This window comes from Fukomys damarensis, unplaced genomic scaffold (assembly GCF_012274545.1).
Source record: "Fukomys damarensis isolate Sample0158 unplaced genomic scaffold, DMR_v1.0_HiC HiC_scaffold_3, whole genome shotgun sequence".
Lineage (NCBI taxonomy): Eukaryota > Metazoa > Chordata > Mammalia > Rodentia > Bathyergidae > Fukomys > Fukomys damarensis.
This window is the reverse complement of record NW_022900915.1, coordinates 18,708,956-18,716,929: the sequence shown is the minus strand read 5'-3', so window position 1 is coordinate 18,716,929 and position 7,974 is coordinate 18,708,956. Positions and strand designations below refer to the sequence as shown.

General features: G+C 37.8%; 1 protein-coding gene across 1 annotated transcript in view; it reads left to right on the top strand.

Annotated features, from left to right (window-relative positions):
• The first annotated feature begins 358 nt into the window (after nucleotides 1–358).
• The window catches only part of Kdm3b (lysine demethylase 3B), a 65,824-nt gene continuing 58,208 nt past the window's right edge, over nucleotides 359–7,974 (top strand). The window contains exon 1 of the mRNA XM_010613778.3: nucleotides 359–373. The gene's annotated coding sequence lies outside the window, so the exon portion shown is untranslated. The remainder of the gene's footprint in view (nucleotides 374–7,974) is intronic.

The window sequence follows — 7,974 nt, the reverse complement described above, 5'->3', positions numbered from 1 at the left end:
AGTAAACATTGAATAGTATACTTTGGGTATAGATATATTTTCCCTCCCCATCTCCATGCTGGGATGGAACCTAGGGCTTCACACTTGTTAGACAAGCACTATACCACTTATCTACGGCCCTCCCACCTGTGTCCCAGTAATAGATCAAACCCAGTGTCTTTACACTGAGCTGTATTTTTTTAAATTTTTGAGCAGGGTCTCACCCTAATTACTAAATTGCCCAGACTTGGCTTGAGTTTGCAGTCCTCCTGCCTCAGCCTCCCATAGTGCTGAGATTGTTAGCCTGAACCACTACTTCCAGATCCAGCCCGTTTTTTTTTTTTAATTATTTTTTTAAAAACAGTGCTGGGATTGAGCTGAGGGCCTTCCACAGGTAAGCATCCAAATCATTTTTGTTATCCATCTTATATTCTATAAAATGCATATACCATAATTTATCCACCCATTCCATTTTTTGGTGGACACAAGTTATTTAAAGGTTTTTTGGGGGCACTAAATGCTACCATTAATATGCTTGTACATATATCTTTATGTAATCCAGGTTTCATTTCTGTATTTTAGCCATCCAGAAGTAGGATCATTAGGTCAAATAGATGTGTTTGTTGTCTTTGGGTAGTGTTGGGTTATTTTCCAGTAACACCAGTATACACCAGTGGAGTGTATAGTACTTGTTTTCCTCCACCCTTGCCATCGTTGGTATCATCGGTCTTTTTTATTTTTGCCAGTTGGATAGGTGAAAAATAGTAGGTGGCATTTTTATGACTTACAGGTCTTTTTTGGGTGCATAATTGACTTTCTTACTTTTTTAAAAGCTATGTATACTTATCTTTTACCCATTTGAGAAAATAAGTTGTCATCTCTGTACTGATTTTGTATATAAAAATTAATTCATTTACCTATGAAGTGTGTTACAATAATTTTCTCTCATTTGTCTTTTGACTATGAATTGTTTTACCGTACAGAAAAATTAAATTTTTGTGTAGTCAGAACTATGAGACTTTTGATGGCTTCTTGCTAGGCTTCTTGCTAGGCTTACTTGCTTTGAAAGAACTTCTCTGTCATAAGCTTTTATTAATATTTTCTAATATTTTTATTTGTTTTTGTCTTGGGATCTTCTGTACATCTGAAATTTTTTTTAGTTGGGGTGTAAAATGGGAGCTCTAACTTTTTTCTCTACTGAGTAACCAATTGTGACAGCAACAGTTTTATTAAATAAACTTATTTAATGCAGTATGGTAGAATTAAACAGTGCTATCAGTGTAGCATTGATTTGAATGCATAACAAAGCTCTTTCAGCTATCCAGAGCCTGTGAGAGGAGTGAAAGCATATTTGCCTTCATTTCTTAATACCTTAATCTTCCATCTTTATTCAGGGAAAGATGGGCTTTAAAATACTCCTTTCCTTTGATTTGAGATAATGTAATAATTGTAGCAGTGTCTAGGCTCTTACTGTGTTACTTCTATCTGGAAATCTTCCAAGAATGAAAGTGTATTTGCCTTATTTTTTTACACCAACCTTTTCTCTTTGTCTCGGATTAGGATAGGTGGACTTTTAAAAGACTTTTCTACTTTGTTTCTAGATAATGTATTTATAGTCAGGTCCAGGATACTAGCATATTTCTAATGTACTGTTATTATTCTTTTTTTTTCCCTCCGTACCTGGGATGGAACTCAGGACCTTGCACTTGTTCAAATCTAGAATTTCAGCCCTAATTGAAATGGAGTGTGTGGCTTTTAGAATGTTTTTTCCTAAGTATCTTTATAATTACAAAAGTTAAGTAAAAATATATAAGTGATATTGTAATCATGGTATTTTATGTTCTGTTTATTGGAAGTCCATTGAATATGTTTATGTGGATCAGTGAATTGTTTAGAAAACTTTTAAATAAAAATGAAACTGTGCTTACTTGAAGACAGTAACAATACATACTGTTTAATTGTGAGCCCCATTCCGCACACTTGTTATCTTAATTCTCCCCTTTCAACAGCATGTCTGCATTTGAAACACTGAGCCATCTTTGAATTTTTCAGTCACTCAAGTGTTTTAGATAGTTTTTGTTTATTTTGAGATGAGAGTCTCACTATGTTGTCAAATTGAACTCCTGAACACAAATCATCCTCCTGTCTCTAGCCCGCAAAGTAACTTAGATTACATGTGTATACCACTGCTTCCATTTTAGTTATTTTTTTTTAAAGCAGACAATAGTTTGTGTAGGTAGTTTTCAGTAGCTTTGTCGTCTTCCTGTTCCTCTTTTTTGATGCTGGAGACTGAACCCAGGGCTTCCTGCATAATAAGCATATTATGAGCCGCTGAGCTAGATAACCCTGCCTCCTAAGGCTCTATTTTAATTTATCTCTGCATTCTGTTTATTTCAGGGCTGTGCAGTGTGTTCACAAGTGATCACAATATTCACTACTCATTTTTATCCAACATTTCTTCCTCTGCTATACAATCAGGCATTTCTTGCATTATTTTTAAATTTTAAAAAATTATTAGCACATGTTGGCAGTACATAATTATTACATTCATCATAGCAGATCTTTCCTTTTTGTTTTTTAGACAAGGTCTCACTATGCAGTTCAGGCTGGCCTTGAACTCACTTGTAGTCCAGGCTGGCCTCAAACTTAATCTCCCTGCCTCAGCCTCCCAAGTACTGGAATTAAGTGTGCACCACTATACCTGATTCATATCTTACCCTCTTAAATACCACTTGTTTGTAAGGGACTTGCTTCACCAAATCCCTACCTGCAGAGGGTTTATTCCCTCCTTCAGTACTCATTTGCCTGGATCTCATCTCCAGGTTGGTTTACTTGTTCTGGTTGATTTAGTTTCCCCTCAACAAACATACTCAAAATAATGATAAACATGGCATTTTCTGTTTTTGGTGAATTTCTTAACAGCGCCTGGGTTCCTGTGGCACATGTGCCCCTGTGGGCTGTTTGTTATCCATGAAAGCTCTAAAAGGTTTCCTATCACTGAGTAGGTGTTGCTTCCTCAGAGCCTGGGGGATGCAACACCTGTTGTTGCTTCTCAGTTTTCTATGGCCCTTGACAGGTTGGTGGTTTTTAAGGACCCTTCCCCCTCCCCCATCTCCCTGCTACAATGTCTTCCACCCTGGCTGTGTAAAATGGGTAAAATCTGCCTGGTTGTTTAGTGGTGACTCTACTATTGGTCCTTTACCTGTGACCTCTTTCAGTTTTGCGAGGACAGAAACTCCTTTTTATTTACTTATTTATTTTTAGTGACTTCAGGCTCTAAGGGGCTGTCACCAGACTCTCTGGAGAATAATTTGAAAATCCATATGCAAGGTTATTAATTTACAGTGAAAGAAGTATGTGTATACAGAGACCTGCATGAGAGTCTGCTCCTGTTGTACTAAAGAGGCCAAAGCACAGATAAAAAGGGTTCTTGGTGTACAAAAAGCAGACCAGAGGAATTGGGTATTTGCAGCAATCAGCCCTATTTTGGTGATCCTGCACTTTCCTATTACTGTACTTTCTTCCATTAATTTGATTTCCCTTTACCATTTGCTTTTAATGTTGTCATCCACTGAAATCCTATCAAGAAAAAAGAAAACCTGCCCATCTTTCAGTCCCATCTCACCCTAGAAGCTACAGCCTCTGAAAAGCCTTTTGGAATCCTAGCAAATTGTTTTTATTCTCTTTTGTTTGTTTATTATTTGTGTGGTACTGGGGATTGAACTTGGGACCTTGTGCTCGAGAAGCAGCAGAACCACTGAGCTAAATCCTCAGCCCTTATTCTTTTTTATTTTAAAAAAACTAAGGATGAATTCATACTGTATTTTCAATTTTAAGGATTTTTTTTTTACTTAATATGGCAATTTTTCTTTATTAGATAAATTTTTGTTTTATACATGATTTGGACTTTCTTGGTGCTTTTCTGTATTTTTCACAGGTAACATGTTGCTTTCATAACTGAAGGTAAAACAATAAGTGATTTATAAGAATATCTTGTGGCCAATCGTGGTGGCATACACCTATCAAGTCCCAGCTACTCAGAGGCTGGGGCAGGATGCTTGAGCCCAGGAGTTCCAGGTCAGCCTGAGCACATAATAGCAAGATTTCATTTCAAAAATAATCCCTCCCAATCTATATCTGTATCTGCTAGGTAATTGTATTCCTCTTTCCTTAAATATTGAAGTTGTTTCAGATTTGGGGCTTTATCAGTAATGTGCTGACTAGCATTTTATGAAAAAAAGCCTTTTCTGTATTTAGGTTTATTTTCTAGGATTATTGCCAGGAATGGTATTACAGATATAACATGCACATATTTAAGATTTTTGAGGGGGCTGGGGATTTAGTTCAGTGGTTCCAGCGCCTGCATTTGAAGCTCAAGGACCCAAGTTCAATCCCCAGTACCAAAAAAAAAAAAAAAAACCCAGATTTTTGAGGGTCAGGGATTTAGCTCAGTGGTTCTGCCACCTGCCACCAAGTGCAAAGTCCCAAGTTCGATCCCTGGTACCAAAAAAATAAAATTTTTTGTTTTTGTTTTTGTTTTTGTTTTTTGAGACAGGGTCTGACTATATAGTTGAGGCTGACCTGGAGTCACTGTATAGCCCAGGCTGGTGTTCAATTCACAGAGATCCTCCTGCCTCAGCCTCCCAAGTGTTGGGATTACAAGCATGTACCACCATGCCCAGCCAAAAAAAATTTTTTTTTGATAGGAAAAATTTTAAAGTTATATCAGTGTATACCCTGACCAGTTAAGGAATGACTCTGTTAGGAGCCCATGTTTTGCTAGGCATATTATGGCTTTATTTCATATAATCTACAGGCAATCCTTTGAACTCCTCATTGTCCCTAGTTATAGGTAAGGAAGTAATGCTCAAGGAGGCTAAAATAACTTAGTCTAGGCTGCACACCTAAGCAGTGAGATTCACAGCCCCTCAAAACACTACCTGTTTGAATTTTTATTTAGGTAATCACTGTTAAACTCAACTACTTCCCATTTAATTACTCAGGATATTAGAAGGGGGATGCATGAGGAATGGTCATAGTGTGTAAAAAGTTCTCCAAAAATCAAGGAAGTAAAGGGAAAATTGTTATTTACTTGAAAACAACAGTATTCTTCGTTTAGTTTTATTTTGTTTTTTGAGACAGGGTCTCACTATGTAGTTGAGACTGACCTGGAACTCACTACGTAGCCCAGGCTGGTCTTGAACTCACAATCATCCTTCTGCCTCAGCCTCCAGAGTGCTGGGATTACAGGCGTGCGCCACCACGCTCAGCAACAACAGTATTCTTGACATGCACCATTCCCCATTTTTGTTGTTAGTATATCCCACAGGTTAGTGAAGTTATTTGTAACAAAGTTTTCATTTTACTTAGAATACAGGTAAAAAAACTGGAAGAGTTTTTTTCATCTCTTTCTATAAAGCAATAAGTCTGTTAAGAGATGAAAAAAGGTTAGTTGTTGGCCAGGATTTTAGCTCAGCGGTTTGGTGGCCTGCCGTGCAAGCGCAAGGACCCGAGTTCAATCCCCAGTACCAAAAAAAAAAATTAGTTGTAGTGGCACATGCCTATAATCCCAGCATTCATAAGGCTGAGGCAGGAGGATCCCCATGGGTTTGTAGCCAGTCTTGGCTAAATTGTGAGTTCAAGGTTAACCTGAACTACATAGACCCTGTCTGAAAAAATAAATAGAAAGAGATGAAAAAAGCCTAAACAAGTAAAATTGTCTCCCTGCCTCCACTTCTACCCTCTAGAATTTATCTTCTAGCCTGATCCCAGAGTTATTTCCTTTAAAAAGAAAAGTTAGAGCTAGAGATGTAGCTCAGTGGCAGAGTGCTTGCTTGCTTAGTATTCAAAAGACCCTGGGTTCCATCCCCAGCAATGACACAAATTAAAAAAAAAAAAAAAAAAGCCTTTATATGTATTTGTTAAAGAAAGAAAAGAAACATCTGATAAGGCTAAAATACTATTAACCATCCTATGTCAACCTTCCTCCCACCCATAACTCTCTTCCTCCAGATCTACACTTTGCTTTCTTCCTATGTCTTGGAAATCTTTCCATTTTACTCTATTAGGTCTCATTTCTTTTCTTTCTTTCTTTCTTTCTTTCTTTCTGTTTTTTTTTTTTTTTTTACTTTCTGGAACCTGAGATCAAACTCGGGACCTTTCACTTGCCAGGCAGCCAATTCACTGCTGAGTTGTACATCCCCAGCCCTCTATTAGAGCTCATTTCTAAAAACTTTTCTAAACTATTTATTCTGTAGAACAAGTTGTGTTTGTCTAGTCTCTCACTTGATTATAATTTTGATTTCCTTTTTAACTGGGTGTTGAGAAGTTTATTTCTCCAGGTGGCATTATCTTTCTCAAACTTATTTTGCCATATCGTCCCGTTTAAGACTATCACTGGCTCTTCCAGGTCCCTTAATGGACACCACTCAGATTCAGGCTTGTGAGAAAGGGCTGGGTGACAGACCAAAGGGTGTTGTGGGGATTGACAGGTGTGGAGAGGGCAGATACAGCCTAAAGAGGTTTAATCGAACATTTAAAATAAACAAATACACTACAGGCCAACAAGACACCTTTGCCAGTGGGTTTCAGTTTGTCATCATTAACATGCCACGCAGAGCTTTTACAGTTTATGACCCCCCACACACCTGATCTTTTATGTTTCCCTGATTTTGTGTCTGCTGGAAAGCCTTTCCCCACCCTCTCTGCCGAAAGCATGCAGCCTGTCCTTTAAGACCCATTGCATGGAAGCTCCCTCTTCCGTGGAGCTCTTCTTCGTTTCCCAAGATAAATGCCTTGCCTAGCCTAATGCCTGCATCTTTAGTATCGCCCCTATTACGTAGCTCTGTGGTAATTTCCGTGCTTATGTTGGCTTATCTGGGGTGTAAGTCCCTCCTGCCAACTGTTGCCTTATTTACCTTGACATTCTGGCAAGTGCTATACATGTAAGAAACTTTCTATTTTTGGAGAGTGAATAAATGAATAATCACATTAATTGTAGTAAGAATGGCCTGGGGAGAGCCAGGATACAAACTGATGATTGCATGGCAGACATGAAACCCTATGTTACTCTGAGTTCTATCATGAAATTTTTATGAAAATTAAGGTAATTTACTTGGCTTTTTTTTTGTACCAGGGATTGAACTCGGAACCTTGTGCTTGCAAGGCAGGCGCTGGAACCACTGAGCTAAATCCCCAGCCTAATTTACTTGATTTTTTAAAAACTTGGTATTAATGACACTAACATAAATGTAAATTACATAAACCTTTAAAAGGAGTTTGGAAAGGAAAGCAAGCTTTAATACAAACTCATATTAAGGAAATACTTGACATATAGTCGCTCGATTCTAACTGTACCATATGTAGTACTGTTTGCTACTTTTACTCAGACATCTAAAAACATCATTTTAAACTCTTAATCCTTTTGTTATTTACTTCCTTTGGTCATCTCTACAAAATCAACCTACTACCATTGATTTTTTCTTTTTTTTTTGTTTTTTGAGACAGGGTCTCACTATGTAGTTGAGACTGACCTGGAACTCACTATGTAGCCCAGGCTGGTCTCGAACTCACAGTGATCCTCCTGCCTCAGCCTCCTGAGAGCTGGGATTACAGGTGTGCACCATCATGCCTAGCACTACATTATAACTTTTTTTATCCTGTGTACATAAGAACTTGAACACATAAAAAGCTAACAAGAATCCTATCATCATGTATCTGAAAACATCAGGAAAAAGTTGAAATATTTGGGAACCAATTTTCACCTGATATGAGGTCAAATGTCTCTTAATCTGCCTGGGCGAAGGATTTAGAATAAAGTATTTAATTTGACCACAATCATACACTTACACATTCTGGGATCAAGCAACAGCTCTAGGTTAATAAAAAGAATTTATTTTGGGAATGTGGTTATATCTAATCATGTTCTCCCAGCAAGCCTTCCTTCTGACTCAAGCCCTGTACTCAATTTCCAACTCACGTGGAGTTGGAACATAG